The 17844-nt window shown below is 44.1% G+C and overlaps 1 protein-coding gene across 3 annotated transcripts in view; it reads left to right on the forward strand.

Annotated features, from left to right (window-relative positions):
• Positions 1-4543: 4543 nt before the first annotated feature.
• The window catches only part of LOC111157322 (nucleoporin 93), a 109997-nt gene continuing 96696 nt past the window's right edge, over positions 4544-17844 (forward strand). For 2 of the 3 annotated variants that reach the window (XM_022518635.1, XM_022518636.1), the window contains exon 1: positions 4643-4691. The gene's annotated coding sequence lies outside the window, so the exon portion shown is untranslated. Of the gene's footprint in view, positions 4692-17844 lie in introns of all 3 variants that reach the window. The other variant, XM_022518634.1, reaches the window with a different exon arrangement.

Raw genomic sequence — 17844 nt, forward strand, 5'->3', positions numbered from 1 at the left:
CTGAGATTCTCTCTCCCTTTCCCTCTGCTCCTCCCCCTGCTCCTGCTCGCTCATCCTCTCCCTATCTCTAAAATAAAGAAATAAAGTCTTTACAAAAACAACTAAAAATAAAAATCTGGACCATATTGGATAACAACTCTCCCTTTCAGATCTTCCGGTTTAACTAGACTGAAACTAAAGATCAGATTTCTCCTAATACAAAATCAAATGCATCATAAAAACAAAAAGTTCTGTGAAGATGCTTATGACCCAAAAAAGCAAATGTATTTTTCCAGTTAAAAAAAAAAAATTATTAGATGGATAAATAAAGCTTCGTTCTCACCCGAGTGCCGTCTTTCTTGACTTTTTTAGGGATGATTTTTAATCTTCTACTCTAAAATGAGACATCTAAGGTAGCCATTGGCCAGGGACTGCAGCCAGCTGGGTATGGCTGCCATGGTTTTCACAGAGGTGAGCTCTGGCGTTGCTTCACTGAAGTCTGAGCTCTGCTGGGTGGCCAGCATTTAGCAGTCGTATCTCTCAGGACAAGACGAGGTTTGGCCACACCACAGTTTCAGGAAATGTTTCCTTCCAAGAATGTTACAGCACCACTGAAGTGGTTGACCACCAAGACCATGTACAGGGGCTGGCCCCACCATACTATGCCACACACGCCACTATCAGGCCCCATCGGGATCAGATGCTGGGGGTGCCAATTCTATTTGAGAGATTCAGGCTCTGCCTTCAAGGGTAGTTGATAATTTGCTGGGGGGGGGTGCGTCTGGAGCCTTCATTTGGAGAGTCCCCTGGCAGGAAGTCAATGTGGGATCCTTCTCAGTGATCCTTATTAACCAAGAGCCCCCTGGTGGACACAGAGCTCCCAGTGTCCTGCCACAGCCCCACAGGGCTTCAAAGCTGGGCAAAGTTTGAGACAATTGCCATGTCCTGGTGTATGCCCTCCACGAAGCTAGGTATACAGCGTTGTGTCCTGGTGCATCAAGGAAGCCTCTGCTCCATTCCAGAGTATCGTGGCAATGGGCCTCACCAGAAACAAGAATAGTTAACGCTTACGGAGCACCTACTATGGGCAAGACTCTGCTCTAAGCCTTTAACATGTATTAACTAAGCCTTAGAACAATCCTTCCTGATAGGTTATTTTTCTCCAAGAATACCCACGATACGAAACAGGTAGTCCCCTCAAAGTAAATTGCCGTGTTCTTGGGTATGGTTACTAAAGAAGGGAGAACAAGTGGTGGAAAGCCCCAGAGTCATCCACGTCCACCGTTGTTCATCATGTTTGTTTGCCAATCTTAATCTTCTCCCGAGTTTGCAGGGAAGGCTCAAGTCTGCTTTCTTTTCTTTAATATTTTATTTATTAATTCGACAGAGAGAGAGAAAGAGATCCCAAGTAGGCATGGAGGCAGGCAGAGAGAGAAGGGGAAGCCCCGATGCAGGACTCGATCCCAGGACCCTGAGATCATGACCCAAGCCGAAGGCAGAGGCTTAACCCACTGAGCCACCCAGGCGCCCCTGAAGTCTACTTTCTAAAAGTGGTTTCCCACTTTCATTCTTGGAGACACTTATCTTTTGTCATTTAAGTCCGCCCCCCACCCCTCCAGCTGCAAACACATCTAATAATCAACCACAACAGAGCCCCCGACAGATGGGCTGTAAAACAGATGGTTCCACTGAAAGGCAGCAATCGAAAACGGAGGGTAATTTGAACCAATCAAGAAGATGGGGTCTCTCGGAGGCAAAGTTTCTACAGAAACTGAAATCATATCCCTCAAGCTCCTTTGGTATATTTTTCACCCACAGATGAGCCTTCCTGGGGGTGGATCCAACTTTTTTTTTTTTTTTTTTTAAACATCTGGAATGTTGAAAAGGAAGAGAGAGAAGCCCTGGGGCCTTGTCAATCAAATTCACTTTTCTTTTGGCAAATGCAGATTCAGTGACAAATTGCACAATTTGACATCAACAAAGTTGATAGATGTCGGCAAAGCTGTTTTAAAACAGCAGCAATGCAGAGATGTGTAGGATGGGTTTTTTCACTCAATAGTCAGTATGTTTAATAACAAATAAAACAACCAGATGTTTAATAAATCCTACCACCTTCACGATGTCATCTGACAGTTAGCTACTGTTGGTTAATGAGAACATGGTATTTGTTCCAATCCCAATTCACTAGATAGCTCTTATCATAGTTCATGAAGGCTTCTAAGCTCACCTCTGAGGCCTTCTTGGACTAGGAAACACTGGCCGCGACCTCCCAAGACTAGAGAGTGTAGACCCTGGTCTGTCACTACCAACCAGTATAACCTTGGGTAAGTCATTTAAGCCTCCTGGAGTTTAGGTTCCCCACAGAACACGTGATGATGATCAGCCCTGCTCTGCTCAACACTGGGTTGTTGCAAGGTTCAAGTGCATCACTTTTTCCTTAATTTGAACTGTATTGATCTTTTTATTGAGAAGTCATTTCATCTAGTAAAGGACACAAATCTTAAAAACTCACCTGACGTGCATAGTGAGAAGCTTCCCTTTCAAGCTTTTAATGACTTGTCTAGAATATCGCTGATCACTCAGCCACAGTTCCAGAAGCTTTATGTAATGTGCTGCCACCCACTAAGAACCCATCTCTGGCAGTGCGGTTCAGGATAGGGGGCAATCAAGGCGCTGGGTTTTGTCTGTCATTTAAGAAATATTTCTTGCTTTCTTTCCCAGCACCACATGCTGGGGACTGTGGGGAAGATCAGAGAAATAAAACAAGGTCCCAGACTGGAAACAGTTGGGGGAGGGAAATCATTATGACTTTTGGAGAGCAAAACATTGAACATTCCACAGCGTAGAGAATATTTTGTTTTATTTTATACTTTTTATTGTAGTGTAATGAATAATATATGTGTTGTAAAGTGCACGAATCTTAAATGTGCAGTTCAATGAATTTTTAAAAAGTGAATACGTCCATGCACTCAGCGCCCAGATTAAGAAACAGAACATTGACAGACCTCAGAAGATTCTCTCATTTCCCTTCCCAGTCAACAGCCCTTCCACCCTTCAAAATCACTACTATTGTGACATCTGTCACTATAAGTTCGTTTTGCCTGATTTGAACTTCATATAAATGCAGTCCTTTAATGTATAAATGTATAAACGTCCGTTAAGGGACATTTGAGTTATTTCCACTTTTGGGTTGGGAAGCTATGGACGTTGTCATGTGTGGTTTTTGGTGAAAATAGGTACACATTTATGCTGGGAATAGAAAGATAGATCACACATACATACCTACATCCATATGTAGAATTCTTAGGTCAGAGAGTTCATATATATTTAGCTTTCATATATTTTGCCAGTTTTCCAAAGTGATTGTTCCTCTTTCCAGCCCCCCAGTAGTATATGATGGTCCAGGTTGCTCCACATCCTTTCAAAAAATTTTACTCTTCTGTTGAAATACACATAACATACACTACCTTAACTATTGTCAAGTGCGCAGTTCAGGGATATTAAAGATTTTCATAATGTGCAACCATCACTACTATCCATCTCCATAACTCTTCATTTTGTAAAACTAAAACTAAACTTGTTAAACAAAACCCCACTATTCCTGTTCACCCTGCCCCAACCCCTGGCAACCACCACCCTATTTTCTGTCTCTGTAATTTTGGCTACTCTGAGTACTCTACAAATAGAATCATAGTATTAATGTTTTTGTGACTGGCTTATTCCAGTTTTATCCATGCTATAGGATATGTCAGAATTTTCTTTCTTCTTAAGGCTGAATAATACTCCATCATATGTATATACCACATTTGATTATCCATTCATCGGTCGATGAACACTTGGGTTACTTCCATGTTTTGGCTCTTGCGACTCATGCTGCTATGAACAGGGGTGTACACAAACCTCTTTGAGACCCTCAGTTCTTTTGGGTATATACCCAGAGGTGGACTTGCTGGATCCTATGGAAATTCTATTTTTAATTTTTTAGGAACCTCCATACTCTCTTCCAAAGAGGTTGTACCGTTTTGCATTGCTGTTCTTCACACACCAAGCTTGTTTACCTATGGAGCCTTCACTCTCGTTCCTCTGCTTGGAATGCTCTGCAAACAAGGCTTTGCAAGACTGACCCTTTCTCATCGTTGTATTTCTGCTCAGCACCTCTTCAGAGAGGCCTTGAGACCACAAAGGCATTCTCTCTCCCATTATCCTGCTCATTCCGTCATAGCCCTCCTTACAAACTGCCAGTTATTTATTACAGTCTGTTTCTCCCACCAGCTTGACAACTCCGTTAGGGCGGGGATCCTGTCTGTCGCGGTCGCCACTGTGTCCCCAGCGCCTTGAAGAGTACCTGTCACTATGATGGCGATCAATAAAGGGTAAGAAATCCACCCAAGGAATTGTGCACTCGCTTTCTCCCTGCTGAGCCAACTCTAACCACTAAGGAAGAGTGAAGGCGTGGCCCCGGGCGTGGGGGCGTGGGGGCGTGGGGGCGTGGGGGCGTGGGGGCGTGGCAGCTCAAGCGGAGGGCCCGCCCCTAACCCCGCCCCTGTCCTTGTTCTCCTCCGCGGGTCTCCATAAAGTTTTTGTCTGCGCGCCGCGCGGGGGCTTCTGGGAGGGCCGGCCTCGGCCAATCGGGAAGCGCGGGCGAGCGGCGCGAGAAGCGGCGGCCGCGTTCTCTAGCCGGGACGGAGCGGCTGGGAAGGTTGCAGTGTCAGGTAAGGGTGTCCTCTGTCCATGTCCTTGCCACTTGGGGGCTTGTCCTTGAACTCGGGGTTCCGAGGCTGGGCGGAGCCCGGTCCCCACGCTCGGAGTCACGCTGCTCTCACTTCCCGTTCGCCTCATGGCAGCCGAGCACGCCTGACGCCGGCGACTCAGCGCCTTGTCGAACTGTCCCCCATTATAGCGTCGGGCAGCGCACTGGGAGTACCTTCTGTCTGCCCTCTTTCTGAGCATGGAGGTTTGGCCCCTTGATTCCCCACTTTCCCCCACTACGGCGCTCTGCCGAGGCGCGCCACGCCCCCATCCCCCCTACCCAGTGCCCTGTGAGCCCAGCCTGCCCCTCCCCGCCATAGCCCTCCGCCTGCTCTCTCGTCTCCTGCGGTAGAACCCTGCCCTCCGAGGGCGGGGGTCTTTCGGGCGAGGGTGACTACCCTCTTTGCCTCTCCCAGCCTTTGGCCTGTCTCCTGTACCGGCATCAGGGGAATGCTTCTCCCTATCTAGGGACATGCTAGAGATGAGAACCTGGTGGTAGACTGCACTTTCTTGGGTCTCATAACATCTCATCCTCTGCAAGGACAATACCCGAGTTTACTGGGTCTCTCTAAAAGAGTCACGGGGCGGACCCCAGGGATTTTCGGTTAAAGTTTGGCTTACCCATTCACAGAGCCGCTGGTACCGGTTTGCCCCTGTCACTTGGTTTTTTGTTTTGGCTGAAATGCCTTTCACTATGAGCAAGGGTCACCTTTGTATTTTGTCTGCGGAACGTGAGAGCGTGTCCTTGGACATTGTAGCTTTTCTTTCATCTATTCTTTGTGCATTTCTCTTTGGGAAATTTTGATTTTTCATTCATGGTGAATTGTTATTCAAAGCTCATAGTTTTAAATACGTATATATTAGGCCAACAGATCCTGTATTTTTATCTCCATCCAGGGGCCTCTCCCTCGACCAATGCCCAGCTGCCTCTTTTCCTTCTCAGCTGAGATGGTTGATAGGGGACTCAGATTGAACATGTCAGGATAGGCCTAGTAAGCCTCCCATCATCTCCCCTCCCAAACTGCTCTTGCTGTTTTTTCTGAGTAACGTAAAAGGCTCTAACTAATAACCTTTGAGTCACCTTTGACTGCTGTCTTTCATTCTCACTCCACATCCAGTGTTTGCCACCCTGTGCCAGGTCACTACCACCTCTCATCTGGATTATTGAAATAGTCTCTCATCTGGTCTCCCTAATTCTGCCTTTGCAGTTATGCCCTGTTTTCGGCGCATCAACTAGAAGGGTTCTTTTGAAACACAGGTCAGATCATATCACTCCTTTACGTAAAAGCCCTACAGTGGGTTTCCATCTCATTTAAAGATAAATGCCTTATAGTGAGCCATCCACAAGACTTTACATAATCTGACCCACTGTTATTTTCCCACTCTTATTTTCTTCTACCCTCCCCTTCCACGGGTCAGACATGCTTGGCCTCAGGGCTTTTGTGCTTGCAGTTCAATAATGTGGTTTGCTTCCTCACTTTTTTTCAGGTTTTTACTCAGGGGTCACCTAGTGAGACTTTCCTCAGTTCCTATTTTCCTTTTCCTCAGTTCCTATTACCTTTACTGCTTTAGTTGTTCTTCTTAGCAATTTTATTTACCTTGTATATTGTTTGTCATTCCCTTCCAGAATGTGAAGTGGGGAGGATTTTTCTCTATTTTGTTCCTTGATAGACGTTCAGCACCTAGATCTGGCACACAGTAAGTGCTCAGTAAATGTGAAATAAAGGAATGCTCTGGCACTGTTATAGGTTTGGGAATACAGTGGTGAATGAAACAGGCCTGCCCTCTTTGAAGTGATGTTCCTATGGAGAATTCCCTCGACAATAAAGGCACAGATACAGAGTGTAGTCAGGGCTGTTTTTTAAAGAGAACAAGGATAGCTGAACAGAGACCTGATTGAAATGAGAGAGCAGGTTATGGGAATGTCTGGTGGGAGAGCATTCCTGGAACAGGAAGAGCAAGTGCAAAGACCCTAAGGTGGGAACAGTTGGAGAAGTGGTAAGCTTGAGTGTCTGAATCTGCTTCTTGATGGACTGAAGTAGAAAATAAGATAGAGGGAAATACAGATCTTCCAAGGAGAGAGAGAGGTCAGCAAAGACCCAGAGGTGAGAGCCCAAGGTGTATTCAGGGACCAAGCCACTTTAATCAGACATTTATTTGGTAACTATTTAATGCCAAATATGGCTGCTAAGGTTTCAGAGCTGAGCAGTCTGCCCTACAGGAATTTGCCATGTAGAGAAGTAAACAAACATGGGAAGAAATAATTACAACTATTCCACCAGAGAAGAACAGTAATAGAAGGTTCAGAATAGTATGGGAGAGGCTTGGAGTGGGGAGGACTGCCCTAGCTGACTTTGCAGGATATGTGGGCATTCCCCATGTACCAGTGTAGATTTGGAGTGTGATAGCAGAGTGTGCAGCTACATATGCAGGAGTATGAAGAGAGGAGACAGCGTGAGGTGCCCCCAGGAGTAGAGACTTACTAGGGTCTCTTTGGGGGAGGGTAGTGAGAGATGTGGATGGTAAGGGTGACAGTGTCAGATCACAAGCACTTCTGGAGGGCACAGAAGGTGTCCCTGGTGGGATTAAGGCAGGAGAGAATTTCAGGAAGAATTCTTGCCAAGGGGAGGGTGAGTTAGAGGAACCCGGAAGGCTTAGACTATTGAGGTAGTTAGGAGAAAAGCGTGAGGGTCAGAGCAGGGGCCAAAGAGATGAGGATTCCCTTTTGCAAAAGGTTTGAGATGTAGATATGGAGATTGGCTGGATGTTCAGGAGTGGAGGAAGGGGACCCTGAAGTGACTCCTAGGTAGTCTCTGGCTGGCTTGCTGGATGCCAGTAGTTTTACTGGGAGACTAGAAACCCAGGAGGAGGATGTGGTGGTATGGGTGGCCAAGAGGAGAGAGAAGTGATTAGTTGGGTTTGGGACATGTGTAGTTTGAGGCGCCCGTGGGTCATCCCAGGCGCAGTTGTCAGGGGGACAGTTGGAGATACCAGCTCAAGTGAGAGAGCTGGCCAGACATAGAATAGCTTCTACCATACTTTAGTTTTGATAAATCAGTGTTCTCATCTGGGCCTGGATAGTCCTCAGAGGTGTTTGGTTGGCCTTTCTGGGGAGGGGGTCCTATGAGCCTCCTGACAGTGTATCTTTAAGAATGTGTGTGTGGTTCTTTTGTGTGCACGTGTGTACAAGAACATTAGAACTCTGCATCGCAGAGTCGATGGCCACCCGAAGGATTAATAACCACTGGTAGTGGTTCTAGTTGAAGCCATGGCCAATGGTGGATTTTATCCAAAGAAATATGCAGTGTGAGAAGAGGAGGTCCAAGGATAGAAGCTTGGCATTTAAGGGACGGGTAGATGTAGAAGCCACAGCAGAGGAGGCTTGAGAGGAGGGAAGAGCTGGAAAAGCAGGAGGAGAACCAGGAAAAGGCGGTGTCTTCAGGTCAGAGGAGAAGTGTTTCAGGAAGAAAGGAATGGTCAGGGTCTCAGAGGCTGTGAGAGAGGAAGGGTTGATAGTTCATTGGCTTTAGCAGTTAGGTCATTGGTGGCTGCAGAGGAATTCAGGAAGTCGGGGTGGGGAGAGCAGAAATTAGGTTGTAGTGGGTGATGAATGGATGAGGCATAACAAAGGATGGGTGTCACTTTATAAAGAGAGTAGGAGCTAGAGGAGCATGTGGGGTTGAGGATTTTTTTAAAATCTTATTTATTTTTTATTATTTATTTATATATTTATTTTTAAAGATACTATTTATTTATTTGACAGACAAAGATCACAAGTAGGCAGAGAGGCGGGCAGAGAAAGAGGAGGAAGCAGGCTCCCCGCCAAGCAGAGAGCCCGATGCGGGGCTCGATCCCAGGACCGTGGGACCATGACCTGAGCTGAAAGCAGAGGCTTTAACCCACTGAGCCACCCAGGGGCCCCATTATTTATTTATTTTTAAAGATTTTCCTATTTATTAGAGAGAGTGAGAGAGCACGAGTTGGGGGGCAGGGAGAGGGAGAAGGCTCCCTGCTGAGCAGGGAGCCCAACATGGGGGCTGGATCCCAGAACCCAGGAACCATGACTTGAGCTGAAGGAAGACATTTAACTGACCGAGCCACCCAGATGCCCCGGATTTTTTTTTAATAAGCTTTTAATTTTAAAATAGTTTTAGATTTACAGAAAATATGCAAGATTAGTACAGAGTACTCCATTGCCCCTCACCCAGTTTCCCCTAATGATGAGGAATTATTTTAGGAAAGAAGAGACCTGAACTCTAGGAGAAGGAGCCAAAGACAGTGAAAATAACCCTCATTTCCTGAGCTCTGGCTGTGTGTGAGTCCCTGCCATGGGGCTTTTTGTCTTGTATAATCTAAACTCTTTGCTTGTATAATCTAATGTCATCATCATAATATTCCTCTGATGTCTAAATCTGCTCCCTTCCCTGTCTTCCTCATTTCAGTAAGTGGCACCTTCATGTCGCCAGGTTACTCAGACCTAAAACCTTGGCCTTGTGTTTGACTTCTTTGCTCTCACACTACATAAGTGATTTATATCTACACAGACTCTATTCTTAAAATGTATACATGAGTCAGACCCACTATTTGTCTCTTCACCGCTGTCATCCAGGTCCACACTACTCTCAGGTATCACATCTGGGTGCTAGAGCAGTCTCTGAACTGCTCTCCCTGTTTTTACTTTGTGCCCTTCCTCCCTCGTCTCTTCTCCATGCAGAAGTGGGAACGAGCCTTTAAAAAGGCTTAACCCTTCTGTAGTTCCCATCACACATAGACTACAGTCCAAGGTTCTTATTACCTTGTGCTGTGAAGTCAGTACCATCTAGCCCCTGCCCTAACCCCTTCTCCCAGCACTCTACCTCACCCATGTGGCAGGCTCTTCACCTGTGCTACAGATGCTTCTGTCTTGAAGCTTTTGCACTCATTGTTTTCCTCTGCAAGAACATTCTTCTCCTCAGATATCAGTATAGCTGACTCCCTTACATGATTTGGGTCTTTGTTCAGTGGTTTCCTTTTTATTTAAAAAATTTTTTTAAAAAGATTTTATTTCTTTATTTGACAGAGAGAGAGCATGCACAAGCAGGGGGTGCTGCAGGCAGAGGGAGAGGCAGGCACCCCACTGAGCAGAGAGCCTGACATGGGGCTCAGTCCCAAGACCCTGGGATCATCACCTGAGCTGCAGCCAGATGCTTTACCGATAGAGTCACCCAGGCGCCCTAACGGTTTCCTTTATAAAGAAGCTTCATAGAACATTCCAGCTAAAGCAGTCCCACTGTGCGCTCTACCACATCTCCCTGTCTCCTTTGTAGCACTTATCAATACTTGGCATCATGTGTCTATTTTTTTGTTGTTGTTTTTTTTGGGTTTTTCTTTTTTTTGTTGTTTCTCTTCTGACATAAAAGTTTTTTGAGTCTGGGAGTCTTACCTGTTTTTTCCACAGTTCCATCCCCAGTGCCTTGAACAGTACATGGGAGAGGCTTAATAAATATTTTTGACAGGAAGTTAGGAAGAAGGGATTCTAACTTTGGTGGCTGTTACAATGTCAGCATAGGAATTTGAAAAATAAGGAGTCATTATGGTGCAGGAGGGCTGGGTCCAAGGACCCAGAGGAGGTCCTGCAGGGACCTTTGTGTGGGATAGAAATCAAATGTGAGTCGAGAGGAAGTAAGAGTAGGGTTTATTGAAGACAGAGAGAGTGTAGGTACAGACTGTCTAAGAGACTCAGAGGGAAGAAGAGTGAGTCTCATCTTTGTTTGGGGGCTGGGGTTTTTATTAAAGATTGAGATCTGTTGTAAGTGTCTTTTTAGGCATCTGGGAACTGGTTAAAATGAACGAGTGTTTAGGTGTCTTCATAAGTCACTTGTGCCCTGGAGCCAGGGGTCTTGGTGGTCCAGTGGTCTGGAAAACATACTTGACACCCCTATCTGGTCACTCTTTAGATGTTATCTGCTGTGCTGGAAGACTCCAGAGAAATCACTAACTTCTTGACCTATACAGGGGGGACGTACATTATCTTTATGATAAGGCATGTGTAAGGTTGAAGTACAGGTCCTAGCAAGAATAAAGGCAGCAGAACAGTCTTTCATAGGGTCCCTTTGGTTTCCCTATCTCAATTAGCCATTCTTGGCAAAATTTGCAGAAGTTTATTCTGTCAATCAGTGACTGTGGGGATCTAGCTACTGTTTGAGAACACCACTGGAGTTGAAAAAAAAAAAAAAAGCTGCAGAATGCTTTAAGCTTCAGGCTGTTTGGGAGTCTAGATATTAACAGACAGTAATGTAAAACAAATAAAGAAGAGAGATATCAGCAAAATGGTAAGCTAAGAGGCCCTGATCCTTGTCCCCACATAAAAATAGCAGAATAACCAGCAGACAACTACATATTGACCTAAAAAAAAAAAAAAAAAAAAGCCCCTCCCCCGGAAAAAACCAAAACTATAAAGTGAAATAAGGAGGTTACAGAAACTCCGGGGAGCACCAAAACTGAAGCTTGGCCACATGGAAAACTGTAACACAGATAAATGAATGGAGTAGAAAAGAGTTTTGGTGAGGGGAGCTTTTCTGGGGTGGGTGTTGAGGAAAAAACCATCTGGTAGGCAGTAGTTGAACTGGTGGTTAAAAAAAAAAAAATAATAATAATAATAGCCAAGGTCTGCTGAGTGGTTGCTATGCGGAGATGCAGCTCTTTTTCCATTTCACACATGGGCCCAGCAAGAGTAATTAACTTGTCCACAGTCACCCCACTAGAGAGTGGAGGAGCTGGCTGGAGCTCAGGGGTACATTTTCCCTACTTGGAAAAAATGCCATGCGCAAGGGCATACAGCATGGCATACATAAAGAGGGTTAGGGGCAGAGCAGATTGGGTAACTGTTACATAGGGTGTCATCAAAAGCATTGCCTCATCTGGATCCCGATGCGTGGAAGGCTTGGAGGGTTTTTGAGCAGAAGCAACGTAGGAAAAGTGCTGGAAAGATTGAGGCGGCCACAGTAAGCAGAGTGATGTGGAGCGGGAGGAGCTTGAAGACCTATCCTACTGTCTCAAGAACTTGGGTTAAAAGGGTGGAAGTTGGGCCTCCTTTGATGGCAAGGAAGATGGAATCAAGGTTAAACTAACTTTATTATGGTAATCATTTCCCAGTACATGCAGAAATATATATGTTACGGTGTATATCTTAAACGGACACCATGTTATATATCAATTATATCTGAATAAAGCTGGGGGAAGAAAGCAGTAGTTAGAAGATGCTGCAAAAATGCAACTATCTCTTGTTATTTAAATCTGTTAGGTAATGAGAGTTTGGATAGCAAGTTTGGAGAGAGACTGATGTCCCATCAGCTGAATATAAAGTATTTGGTTTCCTGAGTTTGGGTAATGAGGAATACCGATCCTTTCTCTCAAAAAATGTATCTGCATCTTGTTGGTTTTTGAGCCTGGAGAGTAGAGAAAACCTGTAAATAAACATTCTGAGGTCATGTGCGGATGTAAAGGAGAAGGGTGAGTAAGAACCCGAGTGACAGAGAGAGAGAGAAAGAAGCCAGGGGACAGAGAAGAGGAGACGAGGAAGGCAGTGGGGGTGGTGGTGATGGTGGATGACTGCATCATTTTGAGATGTGCCAGGTGTGACAATTATGTGCTGGAGTGGAAACGCATAGACGGTGCCTGGAAGCTCTGGGTTGGATTGTGGATTTGGTAGTCATTGCCATTGAAGATTTGGGGCCAGTGGTCAGACAAACACACTGAAACAAAGGGTTTAGAGCAATTTAGAAATTAACAAGTTATTTAAAATTAGACAGGGTCACATCTAGCTATGGAAAAGAATTCAGACTGACAGAGGGGTATAAAATGAGAAGTCCCAACTCTTCCCTTTGCTTTCTGGAGGTGATGCTAAGTTAAGTTTCTTGCTGTGCTTATGTTTCTTGCTTTTCTTTGCATTATCTGTGAACAGACCTTAAGTGTATAGCTCCGTGAAATTTTACGTATTCACTCACATGACCACCAGTATACTGAGATATGGAACATTTCCAGTACCCCAGCACTTAGAGTAAGCCTCCAGAACAAAATACCATGGTCTGGGTGGCTTCAGTAGTCAAAGTTTATTTTGCCATAGTTCTGGATGCTGGAAGGCTTGAGATCGGAGTCCCATGGTGGTTGGGTCCTGATGAGGACCTGCTTCCTGTTTTTTTTTTATTGTTGTTTTTGTTTTTTTAAGATTTTATTTATTTATTTTACAGAGAGAGAGAGAGAGAGAGAGAGAGATCACAAGTAGGCAGAGAGGCAGGCAGAGAGAGAGGGGGAAGCAGGCTCCTTGCTGAGCAAAGGGCCTGATGCGGGGCTCGATCCCAGGACCCTGAGATCATGACCTGAGCTGAAGGCAGAGGCTTAACCCACTGAGCCACCCAGGTGCCCCCTGCTTCCTGGTTTTTAGATGGCTGCTCTCTACTATGTGTTCACATGTTCTTTCCTGGTGAATGCAGTGTAGGGGCCTGGGTGGGGAGCAAGGCCTCTGGTGTCTCTAGTGGGACACTGATCCCTTCAAAAGGGCCCCATCTTCATGAATTCATCTAAACCTAATTACCTTCCAAAGGCCCCTTCTCCAGATACTATCATAATTGGGTCTTAGGGTTTTGAATTCTTTTGAATTCTTAGGAATTTTGGAGGGACCCATTACGGTCCATAGCACCCAGAAAGTTCTCTTGTGTTCCTTTCCATTCGGTCACTCCCACACTGTAATAACTAGTGCTCTGATTTCTAGCACATAGATTTAGTTTTTCTGTTCTTAAAATCCCTATAAATGGAATCATGCTGTATGTTTGTTTTTTTAAATAAGTTTGGCTGCTTGAGTTAGTTAACCACTGTGTCTGCAAAATTTATCCATATTCTATGTAGCTGTAGTTCAGTCTTTTCTGTTGCTGTGTGATATACCAGGATGTGAATATACCACCATAAAAATCCCAAATGAGAGAATATTGTATAATATGGTGGTTTTAAGATTATTTCGTGGTGGTGGAGGACTCAGACTTACTAGAATCTGATAAAAGCTGTAGTGCTTTCCTTATATTAAGAAAAACAGTATGCATATATTTCCAGGTGTTCCTGGTACCTTTTATGTAGTGTCATATCCTCAGGACAAGAAGCCTTCTTCGGTTTACAGCAGGGCCTCTCAGCCTCAGCACTGTTATTTGGGGCTAGATAATCCTTTGTTGTAGAGGCCATGCTGTGCATTTTGGAATGTTTGGCAGCACCCTTGGCCTCTATCTTCTAGATGTCAGTAGCCTATGGCCTGTCACCCTGAAATGTGACAAGCAAAAATGCTCTAGATTTTGTTGGTGACCTCTGGGGAGGCAGAATTGCCCCCAGTTGAGAAACATTGGTTTAGAGAGAAGAGCCAGAGCCAAAGAGGTTAGAGTTAGAGGCTAACTGGGTGATCTTCCCCTGCTTATGCCAGTTGTAAGATGAGGCTGCTGTCGTTCATAAGGTTCTATACACAGACAGTTTCCATCACCACTAAAATGAGGCTGCTCCTTCCAAGGACACATGAAGTGAATTCAAAGACTAAACTTAAAACATTCTGCATTTGTAGATTGTTCATGAGGAGTAGGTCTTAGAAGTTACCCGAGCTGGGGCGCCTGGGTGGCTCAGTGGGTTAAAGCCTATGCCTTTGGCTCAGGTCATGATCCCAGGGTCCTCGGATCGAGCCCCACATCGGGCTCTCTGCTCAGCGGGGAGCCTGCTTCTTCCTCTCTCTCTGTCTGCCTCTCTGCCTACTTGTGATCTCTGTCTGTCAAATAAATAAATAAAATCTTAAAAAAAAAAAAAAAAGAAGTTACCCGAGCCAACCCCCTCATCTCAGTGGTGATGGAACTGGAATCCAGAAAGGGGAAATGGCCCGGGAAGGGCTAAGCCCCAGGGTCAGAGGCTGGTGTGGAGCAAAGCCAGGCTGCATCACACAGTTCTTCCATTCCAGGCCCAGCTTCTTCTCTGCTATTGGATTGGACAGCCCACTGGACAGCTGAGAGTTCATCAGAAAGTTCCCTATGTGGATACTTCATGTTTCTCTATAATGCCAGGTTGCACCTCTGCTCATTGGAGATGAAATATAAGAGGCATTTTATGTATCCGGAAAGCTGATACTTTGCCTTCCTTAACTGCAAACACTGAGTCACCCAGGCCAGTACTAGTACTGAATCACCCAGGTCTTTAATTTCTCTTCTGTCTAGGATACTTTAGTTCTTTGTTTTCTTCAGAAGTCTACCTTCTGAATAATGATTACATCCAACTCTCTTACTTAGTCTCACAGAACTAGAAAGAATTATCCACAACAGATTTTTTTTTTTCTCGCTCCTTTTCTTCCTTTTCCTAAAGGCGGCTGAAACAATAGTATCTGTTAAGATATAATTTTCTCTTTGGTTGTTGTTATAAATGACAGCTGACAGATACAGCAAAAAGTGGAGTGATACAGTTATCTAACCATAGTTTACATTTTCAGAAGAAGAGAGGAAAGCAGAATCAGTCTTAAGCTTTTGATACCTCAAGCGAGGCTTCACTTTTTAATCTTTGGGGTTGAATATTGAATACTTTTCTTGTCTTTTAATCCTATCAAGTCCAATTAATAAGGTTTGGGGGCAAGATTTCTACTCAAAATTCAGTGCTAAATTTCTTTTGAATCATACCTTTGCTGTGGAAATTTGGATTTCTAATAAAAATCAGATTTGATAATGGGTAATAGACATTTAAAAATTGTACTGTCTTCCAGAAGTTTTTACTAAATGATATGAAGTTATGCTTAAATAAGTTATAATTTGGTATCAGATATTTCCTAGAAGATTTTTGAAGCAGAGATGTTTATAATTAAATGACAAAATGTTGCCAAATTGGCAACTTTGGAATAAAAGCTAAGAATGTTTTACAATGATATAAATCAGTAGAGTTTATAAAATCCTTTCTGTGTATGATCAACCCCTTGAAGTAGATAGGGATTATCATTTCCTTTTTGTAGATGAGGAAATTGAGAGATTGGGATTTTATCCCAGGGGTAAATCGACCCATTTTCAGCTGGTAAGTGAACATGGTAGATTCAAACCAGGAGATTCGAAGTCCAGTCTTCTCCTGTTTGCCCATTCTGTTTAAAATATATGTATATATATTTGTGTGTGTGTGTGTGTGTGTGTGTGTGTGTGTGTGTGTATTTTATTTATCTTACTGTCACAATAAACCTTTTAAAAATAATTGTAAAAAGAATAACACTGTTGTATATTTTCAAGAAAGAGTTATGACTAGCCCTAGTTATTTCCTCTGACATATATAACCCCCGCCCCCGACAGCATCCATGAAAATATAGCAGTGTTAAAAGTGCATTTTTTAGATTGCAGGATCTTTGTAGTTGAAAGAGGTATATTTGGGTGTGTGGTAAGATTAGAATTTCACAGTGAGTACTTAGAAGTATTGCTTGAGTGTACTGAAATTCTGCAGGGAAAATAGTTGGTGTCATTTGCCCGTTCAGTGAACTGAGAGAGATTCCTTTAACACTGAAGGAAAGACAGAGGTCCTTGCTATTTCTTTTCATCTCTTTGTTACCCCTTCGTATTCCTTGGGTAACTGTCCTGTTTGCATTGTGGGTTATGGATAAGGAGAAGGAAAAATGCACCTGGGTTTCATATGTTGCTCTGCACTTGAAAAGGGCAGAGAGTTCCCTCTGGCATTCTGTGCGTTAGGTCAAAAGAACGTTTCCTGGATAGATTTCATGTACGAAACAGATTTCTTTCCCCAAATATAGTCTTTAAATAAACAGCTTAAAGAGGGCAGGGGAATGACAATGGGCCTGTTGTGTTAATCTTTACACAGTGTTTTCACTACTCAGGTCTAGTGAGGGTAGCTCTGCCAGGGGCACATAGCCAATAAGCGCTGAACCAAGATAAGCACTGTACCAAGTCTAGCTCAGATACCATAGGCAAAGCAGGAGTTGGCGTAGTATAACCTGTAGGCCTGAGAAGCTAACAAGGGTTTTTACATCTTTAAATCATTGGGGATAAATTTCAAAGAAGAATATTTTGTGGCAGGTGAAAGTGATATGAAATTCATATGTGACTGGCCATGATTAAAATTTTATTGGAGCACAGCCATGCTCATTCGTTTACGTGTTATCCAGTTTCAAGCACAATTATGCAGTTGCAACAGAAAATGGCCCTGAAAGCCTAAAATAATTTGCTGTCCCGCCCTTTACAGAAAAAGATTGCTGACCCTTGCCCGAGGATGCCAGTCTCAAACGCTAGAAGCTGGGAAAAGCTTGGTAGACAGGTCTAGGATAGATGACTATGAGGCTCTTTCATACTTAACTTTGTTTTCTGTCAGCTCTGAGGCACTGAAGGTGCTGATTTTTGGAAGTATATCCTGAAAGTCACATGGGCTTATTTCAAGAGAGCTAGTGCGTTACAGCCATTTCTGTGATGACCCAGTGGTCTTTAAAGCGCTCAGTGGTTCCCCAGCTTGGGAGCCCACAAAGCCCTGAGAAAGTGGGAAGACATGTTCTACTTGTGGCTGATGCTTTAGAAGAAAAGACACTAATGAACTAATAATTAATACCAGAAAACAGATGTGTAGACATTTTAATACAATAAGCATGAATACTGTAAGAAACTAAGAATCAGACCATCTGCAAAATCCTGAAGGGGCCACTCTGAGAATACTGATGTAAAATGGTCTAGAAGTGTTAGCAGTTTGAATATTTAATTATCCATTTGCAAGGGAAAAATACTCTTGGTGTGTTTCCTTCACTTTCAACACTATTCTGCTTTACCACTATAGAGCTTCACTTTTGACACCTGATGTGTGGGTTTTCCACATGTCAGGCAATTCTGAGATTTTCTGCACACCAGCTGGCTGTTAGAGTTTAACTCATTTCTGACACTGTGTACCTGGAGAGAGCATCAGATCTCACTGGCTAAGGGTTCAGTCCCACAAGAGTGTGTAGCCCCTGACCCCTGACCCTTTCAGAAGCCAGTCAGGAGGCCAGGTTGTCGCCTGTGCTTCTGAGCTACTGACTGTAGATGGGAGGTTCCCGCAAGTCTCTCTTTTAGGTTCAATTAATTTGCTAAAGAGCCTCACAGAGCTCAGAGAAATATT

This window comes from Enhydra lutris, unplaced genomic scaffold (genome assembly GCF_002288905.1).
Source record: "Enhydra lutris kenyoni isolate GAN:26980312 unplaced genomic scaffold, ASM228890v2 scaffoldscaffold54, whole genome shotgun sequence".
Classification (NCBI taxonomy): Eukaryota; Metazoa; Chordata; class Mammalia; order Carnivora; family Mustelidae; genus Enhydra; species Enhydra lutris.